Source organism: Papaver somniferum, unplaced genomic scaffold (genome assembly GCF_003573695.1).
Source record: "Papaver somniferum cultivar HN1 unplaced genomic scaffold, ASM357369v1 unplaced-scaffold_45, whole genome shotgun sequence".
Taxonomy (NCBI): Eukaryota; Viridiplantae; Streptophyta; class Magnoliopsida; order Ranunculales; family Papaveraceae; genus Papaver; species Papaver somniferum.
The window spans coordinates 513,802-530,493 of NW_020647082.1; the positions used below are offsets into that span (position 1 = coordinate 513,802).

Sequence of the window (16,692 nt, forward strand, 5' to 3'; positions counted from 1 at the left end):
TCTTTGTGCTTTTATGAATAGACTCTTTAGATGTTTCCATCTAATCAGATTGGTTCCTCAACTCCTACAACCAAGATGTTCCCATCCACTTAGATTGGTTAGTGCCAACCTTAATAAGCATAAATTTCTAGGCTCTGGAGTTTATTTATTTCAACTAAAAGTTTCTCCCATATCCCCAAATTTAAATCTAACATTGTCCTCAATGTTTCTAATGAAAGAGTAATATTAAAAACATGAACAAAGAGAAACCATTATCGCTTGAGGCAAGAGAGTTGAGGAAAGATATTACTGTGTTGCAAGAGATTGGGTTACCTCCCAAAAAGTGCTAAGTTTAAAGTCTTTAGACAGACTTAGGAAAGGAATACTCAACTTGAACCATAAAGTAACAGTCGAAATAACCGCGGGTCTTCAATACCAAATAGTGTTGAACAAAGGAAACTACAATAAATCAAGAAAGTGAACAAGACTAGCATGCCCCTACCTAGTAACCTGATTAAGAAATTTATATCTAGTTGTGGTTCAGGTTCAGGTTCTATGAAAGGGTCAAAAATAGAACATTTTCATTGGTTGTGTTTCTTCATAGGTGGGATCCGAATTATTAGGTCCTAGATTCCGTAAAAACTCAGATAAGAATTAAGAATCACAAAATAATAACCTAAATAATTGAGGATCCTTTAAGTCAATAAGGTTTGACTTACATAGTTGACCACAATGAGAGTAGTGGTCATTCTTAAACAAATGCATCGATTCTAATTTCCTAAAACATTTAGGTTTAGTCTCACAACTTAATATTCGATACATTTGGAATATAAACGTTCCCACAGTTGGAAGAAAACTATTTGGTGGGAAAACAAAGTCAATCTGGGGATCATAGCCTGGGCAAACCACATCAACCAAATGATGGGTTTCTAACGACTGAACTTCTTCCTGGACATCATTAGGTTCGGGAAAACGAGTATGAAGGTAATCTTGTAAAATGGTCGAGGAACAGATATCAAGTCCTAAGTGAGGGGACTTTCTGAGACTTAAAGGTAAGGCACTAGGAAGGTGATAATCACCCCCAAACTTAGAGTTTTCAGTGTCTCTAGATAGACTAGTCACAATTTCCCTAATTTCAAGTTCTTGAAAATGGTCAATTGATTCTTCTAAGTTATTATCAGGTAGTGCATCTTTACTCATATATACGGGTCTATCTTCTTCGTTTAAGACTATTGTTTCTAAGTCACTAGACTCTAAAACAACATTTTCGGAATAAACCCGTTCCTCTAAACCACTATCAGCTTCGTAATCAAAAGTAAAAACTACATCGTTTAAAACGGTGGTATCCCTAATCAAATCCTCGTCCTTTTGAATAGGTGAATAATCATAAAAATTATTTGGATTTGAACTAGAAATAATATAATCATTATAAAGATCAATTGGATTACTAGATTCCTGATCACTATGCCTACATATTTCAAATTCTTCATTACTACTATCCTCATCATCATAATAATACGAAGATGATTGAAACTTATCTAAACAAGTAGTGCCTTTTATTCTAACCTCGTCCTCTAACTTAGGCATATATTCACTATTGATATCAAGGGTAAAATTGGAAACACTATTTTGGAAATTCAAGTCATTTCGAGCAATATTTTCGTTCGTATGTAACTCAAGTCTACGTGTCGACTCAGCTATCCTCTCAAGGGTCTCTTCTAAAGAAATCTCCCTAAGGGTTGGATCTAAGTTTTCACTTAACCTATGGAGGGTATCTTCCAAAGAAGATTCAGTTGTTGCTGCAGTCCTTTCGTCCATAACTACATTGTTCACCTCATCTAATTTATATGTCGATTCAGCTAACTTTCGTGTCGTCTCAGCTAAATCCCTGAGGGATTCTTCTAAAGAAGGAATAGGAACAGAAGGATCATAAAAAGGAATACTTTTTAAAATTTTCATTGTATCCTCTAAAGACGAAGAACTAGTATTATAATCTTCTTGCTCGTATGACCGATATGCGTGCGGATAATAATTGGGCTCCCCATGGTATGACCCAAAACCTTGAAAATGTTGGCGTCCCCAATCATTATTCCCACCATGGTCATAAAACTAATGATGTCCATATTCAAATTCAGGTCGATACTCATTGTATTGGCTTCTATCATGCCAGTTCGACATTCTTAATTGCAAGGGAATTCTACACAATCACAAACAAGGATGACTCGACCAAAACAAACCTATAAAATCTAGCAAACAAAAAGCATTACTGCTCCACTTAGATTGTTTCGAGACTAGCTTCTATCTTTCGAAAGGGAATTCGTTGTAATTTGAGCAAACCCCTCTGGAATCAACCCGAGTGAAAGTAAGTTGAATAGAGGAGAGGGAAGCTTAGTAGAGATTTGGTACCCAAGGCCTCACCGCATTAAAATGCGGCGCAGTCACGCATTCAACTCACAGAAACCATCATGAACTTCGTAGTATGCTTAAAAGAGCAACCAATATTTTTCGAACGAATTTCCTATTAAGCTCGTTACCCTATCGGTCTCGTTCTAATCATATTTTAAGATTGGGTTCGCGTTAGGTTTCGTTTTCCTAAGGCGGGCAAGAAGGGAACGGTGATGAAATCCGAACCCTTATCTTGTATTGGTCAGGCCTTGCCCTTTACTAGGAATTTAAAGCAGCTGGTTCAGTCCTCAACATATAATCACCTTAAGGCATACAGTAAACCCGCTTGCAGGAGATTCGCGGGTGTTTTGAAAAACTTACCTCCCGTACCAGACGGGCAATGAACCGCTGTAGTCGAATCGGGCCACTGACTCTGGTGTCAGTGTGCGAACCCGAGGGACCGAGACGATATCGTAATCGCCCTCCTTCCCTGCACACAATTTAATATATATATATATCTTTTTAATATGACTCTTCCGTAGGGTTTAAAAACAATGTCCAAAAGTCCAAATTAAAGTCCAACAAGAAAAAAAATAATTAAAAAATTTCCTAATAAAATTCTAAAAAAATAAATAAATAATATCTAAAAAAATAAATAATAAAAATTTAAAATTAATTCCTAAAAAATTATGTCTTCTTTATTTTTTCTTCTCTTTTAGCTTTTAGCTTTAAGCTTTTAGCTTTAAGCTTTTTTTTTCCCAAGTCCTTAGTATTCCACTTCGAACCTGTATACCAAAAACACATTAAGAAACGTAAAAAGGAACAAATAGTAATATAAAAAAAAATCTAAAAACTCTAGCCTAAAGACAAGTCCGCGTCGGCGGCGCCAAAATTAATCAATATTTTTCGTAGTAGTAAAAGGGTTTTCGTTCACTCGGACTTGTCAAGATTAAAGTTTTCTAAAATAATAAATAAATAATACACAAATATTGACACTATGGGCGAGAGTACCGGGACTTAGGATTCCATTAAACTTCAATTTCATGCAGTGCAAATGCCAATTCTAAACAATGATAGCTTATAATATAAAGTTTTATTGAATCTAAGTCATTGCCTAGTAGATTTTGAAAGTAATGGATGTAAATCTAAAGTATGGGATATTAAACATTTAAGTAAGTATAACCCATCAATTGAAAAGACAACCGTTCGATGATAATCATAATTCCAATTAAATAACTTTGCAATTAGTCAGAAAAACAATTAATTTAATTACCGTATTCGGGAAATTTGATTTCCTCCGTCGTCTCAGTGTTGGGTTTTAGCTCATCATAGTAAAAATGCTCTCAAAATAATTATTTGTGGCTCAAAAATGGTTCACAATGATGAAATGGAGAGAAAATGGTGAAAATCGGGTGTTTGGAACGTTTATAATCGTTGCATAACACTAGTACAAAGAACGATAGAAGGTAAATGTTGTTTCTCTATTGAATACGACCCCCACCAAAGTGTCGTTGTCTTTGTTGATAAACGACTGCTCCCGCGAATTCTTTCTTCGTGTTCTTCACGAACAGCATCAACAGAAGAAAATAGTGGAATTGATTTTTCTTCCTCTGCAGCGCTCTCTTTTCTTCTCCCAACTCTCGACCCTTTTCTCTGAATCCCCAGTACCTTATATACACTCAGAGGATCAACATAACTCGAGTTTAATTCCCATATCTTCTCCATTATTGTTTTTATTCTCCACGGGATAATTTCTTTCTCTGCGAAGATTTTATTCCTTCTTTCCTTCTCTTCTTGCCCGTGTCTACAACTGTCAAGATATCTTCAGGATAGAGATGAATCAAAACCGAATATCTCCTCTCCTTTCCTTCCCTCGTAACTCCCAAAAATAGCAGAGAGACATCCAAATTATTCTCTCTTCCCTGTCTCGTGATATCCTCCTATTTGATCGCATTTAATGTCGTTAACAATCCTATTGTGATACGACACAAAATTTCCAGCTCATTCCTGTGCCATAAATCTCCAAAAATCTCGTAAGAATCATGACCAAATATACACAGTTGAGAACCAAAAGTTTCCCGCCAAAAGAAATTTTTAAATGAGGAAGAAAAGGACGCCCCTTAACCAACAGCTGTGGTGGGAATATAAACGAAGGTGCCCCTTAGTAATTGAGTGTCCCTTAACCAATGATGAGAGTCTGAATAACGAATGTCCTCCAAGAGTGCCCCGGGAAACTTTTCGAGTCGATTTTTCTAAAAATGTTTATTTCAAAAAAATACCTAAAAACACACAAAACACCATAATAAGTACAAAATCGAGTACTAAAAATACGGAACATCGAGGACAAATTAGATACATAAATGCGTCTATCAATTTCCTTCTATCTCGGTGGGTTCGTCCAATGCTTTTTCTGCACGTCTGTTTAGTGGTGGTTCCGAGTCCATGGATATGATAACGTCGAAAAGGTATGCATTGTTAAGTGAAGAGGACCAAGATCATGTCCTTACTGCTTTAGAGAAATCTGAACAAAGGCGGATGGTGTTGTCGGTACGTAACTGATCCTTGGTTTATTTTGACTATTTTGCCCCGTTGCTTCGGTTTTTGATTGATAGTATTGTATGCTTGTTTTTAAAGCAATATTCTGTGGCTGGGCATGCTCGCCAAGGCTCGCCGCGCCGGGATAAGAGCCAAGGCTGCTGAACAGGAGGTTCAAGTGATGTGTTCTGCATTGCAGATGGCTAAGGATGAAGCGGCATCTTTTCATCAAGATAAGAAGGATTTGGAAGGTATTTGTCTTCTCTTTTTGTTTAATATTGCGTCTCCATAGTAGGGTTCGGACTTCTGAATTAGTCCCTGTATTTGTAGTGATGATCAAACATTTGGAGGAGCAATTAGAAAAGGCCATTCGTAGGCACGGTAGATAGAGTGGTTTGCTTAAACTCGAAGTGAGTGCCCGTCAATGCAAGATTGACACCTTAGAGCAGGAGAAGGTGTTGCTGCTGGAGGATGTTGAGACACGTCGGAAGCGTACTGTAGACCTTCGTCATTGTTTGGATAAGGCTAAGGCTAAGTCCTATGGGAGAAATAATTAGCTGCTAGATTGGCCAAAAACGTCAACCTGATCGACCTTCTAAGTCCTATGGGAGAGATATCTAGCCACGAGATTGGCCATCCACGTCAGCCGTGAGCGCCTAACCATTCGGCGTTTTGCTTAACGCTGAACCATCCGGCGTTTTGATTAATTTGGGAACGCCGAACCATTCGGCGCTTTAAGTCTCAGCCATTAGATTTTGAGATTCTTCTAAGCGCCGAACCGTTCAGCGTTTTGTTTTACTTTTTAAACGTTGCTCGGTTCAGCGTTTCAAATTCGCTGATAGTGAAACGACGAGCAACTGCTAGGAGAGAGAAGTAGCCAGGTAAAATGTTAACCTTTTCCCCACACTTTTTTCACGATTTGCAATATTTTTTGGCCAATTTCTCCATCCAAACTCTCCCATAGGACTTAGCCTAAGAGGATAGCCGTTGAGCGTGCAGAGAAGATCGATGTTCTTCAGGCCCAAAAAGATGAGCTTATTAATTGGCAGTGTGATCATAGGCCCATTATATTGTACGCCGAGGATGATCGTGAGAAATTAAGGCGTCCCAAGCGAGATTACATCGTTTTGGAAAAGGAGCGCGATAGTCATATGCGATCTTGTCCTCGGGGTGACGCGGTTGTGACTCCTTCAGAGGCAAGGCTTATTGCTCTAGACACCGAGAAGACTCGATTAGAATAAAACTTAGTCGCCGTTTTGCATGAGAATGAAGGTCCTTCATGCGTTTATTTGTGCATTATATTGTTTTGGACCATTTTATGGACTAACCACCTGCGCTTTTGTATTGTAGAGGCCTGTAGAAAGAGAGCTGAGATGGAAAATAAGCTGGAGGAGGAGAGAGCAGCCAGGCGTAGCCTTGATCAGGAGCTTAACGGATTGGTGTCTAGCCATGAGGAGGAGTTAGCCGCTGCTCGCGCCGAGACAAAGGCTTGTAATCTCGCTTGGACGATCTTCATGCCCTGTACAAGGTTATGATGACAAAGGCTTGTAAAGCTGCTGTTCTTCGGGATCGTCGACAACGAGATGCTCCTGCGAACATCGTTTTCGCCCACTAGGCATTGAGCCCGAGCCTGTACATAATGTTAACATCGTTGACAACGATGTAGAAGAGGCGCAAGGAGCTCCTGGCGATGGGCAGGCTTGAGTTTGATCCTTTCTTGCTTTTGACTCCCTTCTTTTGGCTCCTTATGTTTGGACAGATGTTTGTTGGTTTACTTGCTCCTTTGTAGAAATATTTTCGTCTTTTATTGGAAAGTCCTCAACTGTGGGAGGCATGACTTGGTTGTTTTTTGTGGTAAGTCCTCGTGTGTGGAGGGGCCTTAACTTTGGTAAGTCCTTGGTGACTGTCCGTCTTTTGGTTTGTATGATAATTTATCATGTTTTGTCTGTGAAAGAGTTTGTGGCTGTTCATCTTTGTGCCAACCATGGATAACATATCCGAGAAGTGATCAATTCCTTGACTAGTTATGTTACCTCTTACCGTGTTGGTTTTAGATTTGAGCGACTTTCGTATGTTTTGTTTAGATCTCATTGCGAGGCTCGTTGCTCTTGAGTTAGCAGTGGAAGCGTGTTCTCAAAGGTATTTCCTGTTGAAACAGGGTATCGTCTGATATCCTGATCGGGACGATGTTACCTTGGGTCGATAGTCCGTGGAAGATAACTGAGGGTTGTTTTATCCTTATTGTTATAATGGGGTATGGCCAGCACCATGCCATAATTTGTTGATGGATTCATCAATGTTTGTTGGAAATGCACATATGGTATGATTATTCTAAATGCATGAAAAAGAAGAGTAATATAAGGAATATAAAATGGACTCAATATAAGTAATACATAAAAGGAGTAGTTTTATTAATTTCAAAAGAGGGTATAGACCCTTGGCACATGCCAAGGGAGGTTTCGTGACCTTCTTACAAGTAAGGGTTTATAACCTTATCCTCAAGTATGAACCTCCTAGACATCAACCTTCATGGGTCGTGTGATGCTACAAGTTTGCTAATGCTTCTCATTAGCTGATGCATTGGTTGGGTTTTTTTATGCGGCCCAACTTGTGAAGTGAGCTTCGCTCTCAACTGACTGCTTCGTCGTAGCCAGACTAGGCTTGGTAGTTACGACTGCCCTCTTGATGAGTGGCTGGGGGTTTAGTGTAGAGCCTTCTGGGGTGGGATTCCTTGCTTGTTCAAGGTATGTCCTCTGTTGAGAACGATGTTGTGTGCTAGCCTTGCTAGCATGATGGTTGTAACTTGATTAACAATACAGAAAAGATAGTAGGGCACTTGTATGTGCAGCATCTATACCATCCAAAAATCGTGGACTGCTGCGGAAATAGTCCTTCGAGATTTTGTCGGTGTCGATGTAAGGATGAACTCTGGCTTCTCCCTCTTTGTGGAGGCCCTGTGATTGCTATAAGGACCATGGGGTTGGCTCCGAGGTTACTGTGTTACACGAGGCAGGAGTACCAATCGAGGGTGTTGATGCACCGTTTACTGCCATGCGGTTATGGGCTTCAGTTGTGTTGTCAATGGCTCTAACTCTCATTGTTAGCGCCTTTGGAGAGTTGATCTTATCTTCGTCGTTTTGGACATCCATTTTATAACAATATTTTGCTTCTCCAGAGTCTCCGACAATCTCTGCTATTCCGCCAGGTGTTGGGAATCTGAGCCTTTGATGGTATGTGGAGGCCACTCCTTTGATTCCTTGAACCCAGGATTGTCCGACAATGGCTGTGTAGGGTGATAGCACGTCCACTACACAGAAAGTGGTTAAGTTAAGGATTCTTCCTACTCGGATCTCCAATGTTATCTCTCCTCTCGGACGAGTTGAAGACCCGTCAGGGGAGTGGCCTATCTTTTTCTTCCTTTCCCTCGTATTCGGGGAGTGCGATGGCCATCGTGACTGCTAGAGGATCGTTGTGGTTCTGTCCTCCTTCTGGTGCCTCCGAGGCCGAGAAACTTATGGGGATTTTCATCCTATTCTTCATTGGTGGTTCTTTTGCCACGCTGAAGATTTCATCACCTTTAAAATTTCGCTTGTGAATACGTCTTGTGATATTTCCTTCTTTTATAAGGGTGGTAATCGTCGAATGTGATATTGTGTTACACCCTAGGTACTGCGTCGCGCGAGGAATTTCTACGCGATGTACAGGCTCTCTAGCGGCTGGTGGAATTGTTTGCTGTACAACATATTCTTGTAGTTTGCCTTCATTAATCATATCCTGTAGTGCTTTCTTCAGATCCTTACACGAGTCTGTCGTGTGGCTGTGAAATTGGTGGAACTCACAGAAATCCGTTCTGTTTTTGGTTTTTTCTGGCTGCTGACCTCTATTCCATGGGTATGTTATTGCATGATGACCAACGATCTTCTTCAAGATCTCAGATATTGTTGCATTCTAACTTGGTGTAAACAGGGTCTACAAACTTTCCCTTCTTTGGTTGGGTGTGGTCTCTCCCTTTCCATCCTCCAGTCCCATGTTTATCGAATTGGGTAGGTCCGCCATTGGATCGCCCTGCTCCTTTGGCTGGATGGTTTTTTGGTTCTACCCCATTGGTTCCTCTGTTGGTTCTTTTCACCATTTTATCGTCAGTTCCATATTGGAGTTCTTCCAAGGCGATGTAATCTTCTTGGATTACTCTCAATTTTCCCGGATTCTTTGGCATGCCTTAGTGCATGCGGACAAAGAGTGGGTCCGTCTTTCTAAGACTATTTTTGAAGCCCAAGATTGCATAGTCCTCGGGGACTTTTCCAATCTCGGCACACAGCTTTCTCCAGCGTGTGACTAAGTAACGGAGTGACTCATTAGGTCCTCTCGAAATCTGGAATAACGGGTTGACTTCAGGTCAGATTCGACTGTTGTGAATGTAGTCTCTAAGAATAGCTCGGATAGGTGGTCAAATGACTGAACTGATCCCTTGGGTAGGTTGTTATATCACAATAGGGCTTCGTCTTTTAGACTGGCAGGAAAAAACCTGCACAACACCACGTCATAATGGTCTCACTGGGTGAGCGTCATACGATAGGTCCTCAAGTGTTTAATTGCATCTCCCGTCCCAGTGAATTGGTATGTGAACACTGGCAGAGAGCACTTCCTTGGAAATGACAATCTCATCAGATCTTCAGAAAAGGGTGATTGTCCTGCTTCTCGCAAGACTACAGCTAGTTCTTTTGTTCTCCGGTTTTCCCGATTTTTCTCTACACATGGCTTCGAGTCTGTCGACTCTTGCTTGAAGCTCGTCATTGTTTCGCCTCGTTGCGGCTTTCTTTTTTCTTCCTATGGACCTCTCGGGAGAGAAGGATGGTTCAAGAAAGCGATGTCTCGATCGTCCTGAATCCTCGTCATAGTGTTCAATGTATGAAACAATTTTGGAGCGAGTTGACCTCGAACTTTCCCCTCGTTATGGTTTTATAACTACGAGATTCTCGGCCTCGCGGTTGTGTCTGACCTCGTAGATCGGATTCTTTTCTCTCTGATGCTTAGGATCGACGTCAAATGAACCCTTGGATGGGTCCTCCTCGTGGTCAAGTTGACCTCTGCTTCCCTTGGGAAACGGATCCTCTTTTGCCTCGTTTAAGGTGTCAGGGATGTGCATTCTTCGTCTTGTAACTACTCAAAGGGACTTTTCTCCTCTGGGATTTCGTCAATGGTGGTCTGTGGCGCCTTCTTCCTGGTCTTACGTTTTAACCTGCGGTTCCTCCTTTCTAGCTTCTTTTTTCGCCTTTCTAGTTTCGTCATTTTTTCATCCCGAGCCTCTTGGGCTTTAAGGATAGCTGCTATATAGAGACATTAGATTCGGTGAGGTCAGAAGGATTACTCTTCTCGGCCTCACCATTTCCCACTTTTCTCGGAAAGTGGTTCAGCCCTCCAGGATGAGTGAGATGGATATCATCATTTCTCTCGAAGGGGTTTCCCTCGTCTTCGGAGCTAGAATCGTCAGTGAATCCTTACCGATATTGATTATTGGGTTGTCCCTCTCTTGGGACCTGAGCTTCTCCTGATTCAAGATCGTCGAGTCCTTCTGTTCCGGTTACACCAATTTCTGGGTATTACTGTGACTCGTTCAGATTCAGGATTATTTCTGTCACAATCTTTATATGCACAGGATATTATTGCTCGTGCATCAATGACGAACTGCAACCCAGTCGCCACTCCAGTTGATACCCAACCGAAGCTCAGTACTACATCTGGCCCTGCACTTAAGGATCCAACTTTATACAGAAGTCTAGCCGGAGCTCTTCAATACCTGACTTTCACCCGCCCCGATATTTCATATGTCGTGCAGCAGGTTTGTTTATTTATGCATGACCCTAGGGAGTCACATATGCAGGCTATTAAACGAATTCTCAGGTATCTTCAGGGAACTCTTGATCACGTCTTATTACTCTCCGTTTCCACTGTTACTGGTTTGACTGTATATTCTGATGCTGACTGGGCGGGTTGTCCGGATTCTCGTTGGTCGACCTCTGGCTACTGCATCTTTCTTGGAGACTACTTGATCTCTTGGTCATCCAAACGACAAGCTACAATATCTCGTTCTAGTGCGGAGGCCGAATACAGAGGAGTTGCCAATGTTGTTGCTGAGACTACTTGGTTACGCAATTTACTCCTCGAGCTTCACATCTCTTTACGACGTGCCACTATTGTATACTGTGATAACGTCAGTGCAATTTACATGTCCTGGGATCCTGTCCAGCACCAACGCACTAAACATGTGGAGATTGATATTCATTTTGTACGTGAGCGTGTACGTATCGGTGACATTCATGTTTTGCACATCCCTTCCGACAGTCAATATGCAGATATCTTCACCAAGGGCCTTCCACGAGTATTGTTTGTTCGTTTCCGTTATAGTCTTAACGTGTGCTCCTCTCCCGTTACGACTAAGGGGGTGTAATAGACAATATATTTAGTTACCTTATTCATCTGGGATAATATACGATATGCAATGAAGTCTCCCAGATTTCCTGTAATACTATTTATATGAGTTTATGGAATAAGAATATCAAGGATTGATTATCAAAATCCCACAATATGATTACAGTTCGGGAATCGATCTATCTTGCAACATTCTTGAAGGGAGCATTCCAGAAGAGGTAAGTCTACTTAGAGGGCTTTCTATGCTTAATCTGTCACATAATGGCTTCACTGGTAGAATCCCAAGGAGTATCGGAAATCTGACAGGTTTGGAGTCCTTGGATTTGAGTTTCAACAAATTGTTTGGAAAAATCCCGAAGTCTTTGGCATCACTAGATTCTCTTGGCTATCTGAATTTGTCTTACAATAACTTGAGTGGCAGGATCCCAAGTGGGCTTCACTTGGATACATTAAGCGGAGATGGTTCTGCATATATCAACAACAGTTTTCTATGTGGGTTACCTACAAATAACATTTGTGAGAAGGGTAATCAGAGAACTAATACTGCCGAAGAAGATTATGAAGACGGTACAAAAGAAAAGTTGTTGTCGTATGCCATTGTTGCCTTGGGGTTTGTAGTTGGATTTTGGGGTCTATTCTTTGTTTTGCTGTTTCACAAAGAGAAGATGTGGTTTCCTTACTGGAGGCTAATGGATGTTGTTGCAAGGAGAGCCGCAAGATGTCTGTTCGGAATGTAGTTGTTAAGTCTAACTACCGCTCAAATGCTATAATTGAAATCTTTCACTATAACCGTGTCTTCATTTTCTTGAATTTTACTAGTGCATCAAAATTCTATTTTGGCTAGAATTTAGTTTCATACTTGCATCATGGCTAGTGAAAGCAGATCGCCTTTCCTTTCCAAGCAACAAGCATGCTTTTTAATCCCCCCTCAATTTTAAACCACACCATGACTTTAGAAACTACTCGTTTTTCGAATGGTAATTTTAACTTTCCTCTAACTGCATATATTGCTTCCCCCACCCCCACCCCCACCCCCACCCCGTATTTGAAGCTTCACATGAATCACATCTCCCTCGAATCCAATTGCCTACTATTGTCTATCCAAAGGCATTTCATTACTAGTCTTCTGAAACTACTTGGAAATCAGATGGAGCTCAAATGTTATGTGACTATGGATTAACTAATTAGGGTTACTCCTAATTAATGATACTAAACTTTAATTCATTAGTGAGATAAATGCTCCACTTTTGTCTCCATTTTAAAACTCCCATATGGTGTCGTGATGGATACTTCATCTCTATTTCGCTATGCCACTGTTATGGCGAATTACCTTGCCGAAGTTTTTCTATCTCGTCCGGTCAATAACTTCTTTATGGTGTCTTTGACTCCTGATTTGACGTATTGGAATTGATACGGATCTTTTGGAAAGATTTTGTGTTATACTTCGTGCCTTATTCAGCCAACACGTGTGGGGTGTCCTTTCAGTTACTACAGTGAATTAATTTAGAACGATTGGCTACGCAAAATTGTCAGATATTATATCGCAGTCAACAGGGTCTGCATGTTTTCCTAAAGACTGGGATCATGCTGGGTTGCTTCAAACCGCTTCGTACATTTACATTATTGTTGCCTCACCAATATCCAGTGAATTCCATATTTCAGTGGAAAAGAAAGAGAAGAAGAAGGAACGGAAATGAGGTTACTAACCGGCATCTGAAGCTGGGTACAGAGCACCCATAGCAATATCCCACTTCTCTCTTGATATAAACTGATGCATAGGGGCTCCAGATTGGATGTTTTTCATTTCATGGGATCAAGCTTACTCGAGCCAGGTGTGTCATTAATGGGTCCTGGTGCTATTCCATTGACTTTTATATCAAAATCAGTTCCCCACTCCAATGCCAATGACCTTGTCATGGCATTAATAGCTGCCTGTTCAGATAAAAAGACAAAATCTCATCACCTGAATCATTTCTATGACAGTCAAAAGAGAGATTATAGTGATGTGGGGCAGAAACATAAGATGTAAATGAAATTTACTAAAAACAAATATAAGAGCATCTCCAATGCAAGGGATAGAGGTCTTAAATTAGTATGACACATAGGATTTAATACTTTTTTTCACCAAAGTTTCATCTCCAATGCAAAGGTGAGGGTCATAGGTAAGATGACATGGCTAAAGTTGGGGTAAAGGAGAAAGTCTAAATAAGACTTCCTTCATCACCTTGGGTCATAAGTCCACATCATCTTTTGTGTCTAGATTTAGACAAAAAATGTAATATAGTACCTTGGGAATTGGAGATGCATTTTAGGTAGAGAGCTTTTCTCTTTATTATTTTTTGTGTTATAGTAAATGGCCCACACCCAAAAAATATAAATAAGACATCCACATAGGATGACCTTGACCTCTAGCATTGGAGATGCTCTAAGATTGTTGCTAACCTTAGCTGCGGATACATGGATTTCATACCAAGTCACTGAATAATGTAAAGTGGCGCTTATGTTCAGAATGGTTCCACCACCCGATGTGTCCTCCCTTCCTGGACCTCCTTTCTTAACATACTTCAACGCTTCATAACACATTCTAAATGTGCCAACAATGTCAATGTCCATAACTACAAATAAGTAAAATTAAGAATCACACGAGCTCAACCTCTAAACTACTAGAAGCATGTCATGCCATGTATCCTTTTCTGTGGAAATCATTGAGTTTGTTTTTTTATATCCATCTCCTTCAAATTAAACACAAACCTTAAATGAATCCATATTCGTAACCAATAAACGAAAGCTTAATGGCAGTTAAATGAAAATATGAACCTGTTTTAAAGGGATCTGTGAAGGACCACCATTGGAACGCCTAACAAATTCGTTAGCAATACAAATTGCGTTCCCAAAAAGCTGGTAAACACCTCGTTGAAGTTTAACCATAATTTCATAAAAGAGAGGGTTGTAGGGATCGTATAAAGGAAAGGGAAGACCAGCCCGCAACTGACCAAGAGTAACCAACAACCTAGTTGAAGTCTAGGTTTCAGCCTGTATCCAGCGGAAATTCAATTTCATAGACTTGGTTGTTGTGATGGGAGGGGTGACTGAGGAATCGACTGCAGGATTTAAAGTCTGACCCAGTTTTTGAAACTCTGCTTTGAACTCCTCAAGAGTCCTAGAAGCAGTGGGAGCAGAAATCTTCTTGGGAGCCATTAATGGGAAAAGAAGAAGCTTGGGATTTGCAGAGAAGAAATGAAGAGAGAGTAGAGAAGATGGAAAAGGTTGAAAGAGGAGAAAACGTAGAGAAGTAAAGCATTTATAAGGAAACCGGTCATATACCTGGTTGAGGAATATGGACCGGTGATCAACGGTTGCACGAGAAAGGTTTCACGTGGAGAGCATTGAAAGGAAGACAATGCGGTTAGATAACCACGAATGGTTCTTATTCCACTCTCACGTCGTTCGAGTAGAATAAGAAAAGGCAAAATATAGTTACCGAAAGGACATCAGCCACGTGTTCGTAGGAGAAGACACGAAGTATGACTGAGAAAACCGTCATAAGATTTTGTATCATTCCCCAAATATCCCCGTTAGGGACATGTCAAATCAAGAGTTAGGGTCGTCATTATTACCGATTAGCGAGGCGAAGCAAGGAAATCCATTGCGAAGTAATACTTTGTGGTAAGGAAACTCGTCAGAAGAACCGTGTTCTCGAAGAATGAGATGAAGTATCCAGCACGACACCAATCACGAAATCAATGTGGCGAAGAGAGGTTACTTGGCTGAAAAGATATTCCGCGAAGTCGGTAAATTATTGGGCAAGAAAAGGGACAACTATCCCGACAAGATCTCAGAGTCGACAACGAAAGAAGGAAAAATAATTTATGGAAAATGGTCTTGGGGAAGAAAAGAATTCATCCACGAGATTAATGAGACTTCGGGCGAAGTAAAATGAGTTGTAGTCCATTAAGACAATTTTATCTATAAATAGAGGTCTTTGGGCAATGTAAAAGGGGGAGATTAAAGTTAGAGAGATAATAGTTTGGCTTAGAGTTGGAGATTAGAGTTTCCTTAGTATCAGAAACTTGTAATCTCGATACATTTGAATGATAAATAAACAATTAAATTTTTATTCTAATTTGGGTGTGTTACTGGATTTCCAGTAGTTACAAGGATATACTGCTGCTACTGAGTACTACAATTGTATTACCACCGTGTTTCCTTAGCTAAGCTTATAAACTCATTTAAAGGATGTTTACTACTATAGGAACATTAACTAAGTTACAAGCATATCTCGGAATCCAAAGGATGTTTTTTCTCCATAATCACCCATCTCAAAATATTTTTTTCTTCATCATCTTGTATTTCTACTACTTTAGTTACTCAATAATTGTACTTCTTTTAAAGAAAATCATCTATTAATTTAACCTTAATTAATTCATTACACAAAAATAATCAGGAGGGTAGTTTTGGTGTTAAAATAAATATATGGATAATCCAGATTTACTTCTAAATGTCTTGCCCAAAATAGAACAATGGTTCCAAAAAAAAAAAACAATGGTCCCTAGAAAATCGTTCTTCTTTTACATTATTGCTAGTCTAGGGGTGAGCATAGGCCGGTATTGTCGAGTTTTGACCTCATCCGCATCAAGACCAATTAATTACGTATTTCAAATTTAGCATGCACACCCAATCCAACATCCAGTGGATGCACAAATGAACGGATTGGGTACAGATAATCCAACAGAATTGTTTCTGTTAAAATTTATAGTGAGGAAACAAATACAACATAGACGACTTTTTATAGAACCTACACATTCTATGTGTATATAAGTATAAAAGTGTCATGGACAAGACTCCAAGCAAACACGTTACGAATTACTGTACTAGTTATATATTTTCTAAAAACTATATAAATAACCTAAATCTAACGGTTATGGATGTCCAATGTATTTTCAAGATTGCATCCAAACCCAATCAATAATCCAATTGGATTGCAAAACTCTTATCCGCATCCGATCCAAAAGTGAACTGTTACGACATCCATCCGCAAAAAAAACGTTGGTCTCTATTAAATCCACGTATTACGGGTCAAATGTTCACACCTACCGCTAGAAGACTAAAAGGAAATTTCAATGGATGATACCTTTAATCTAGTAGGTCCAGAAGGAGATTGTTTCCTACCATAACCATACGTCTCTTTATATTCGAAGTATTGGATCCGGTGAAGATGGGGATTCGAATGGGGTTAGTCTTGTGTGGTAAGTTAGAGTCAATGAGGTTCCGTGTCAACTTAATTTTCTACCCAAAGAAAGTTAGAATAAGTCTAGAAGATTGACTTCGAAGTATCACTGAAAATTCAAATAATTGACCAACTTC

General features: G+C 40.1%; 1 pseudogene; it reads right to left on the reverse strand.

Annotated features, from left to right (window-relative positions):
- Positions 1-13,030: 13,030 nt before the first annotated feature.
- On the reverse strand, positions 13,031-14,003 carry LOC113342611 (annotated as a pseudogene).
- Positions 14,004-16,692: the final 2,689 nt, after the last annotated feature.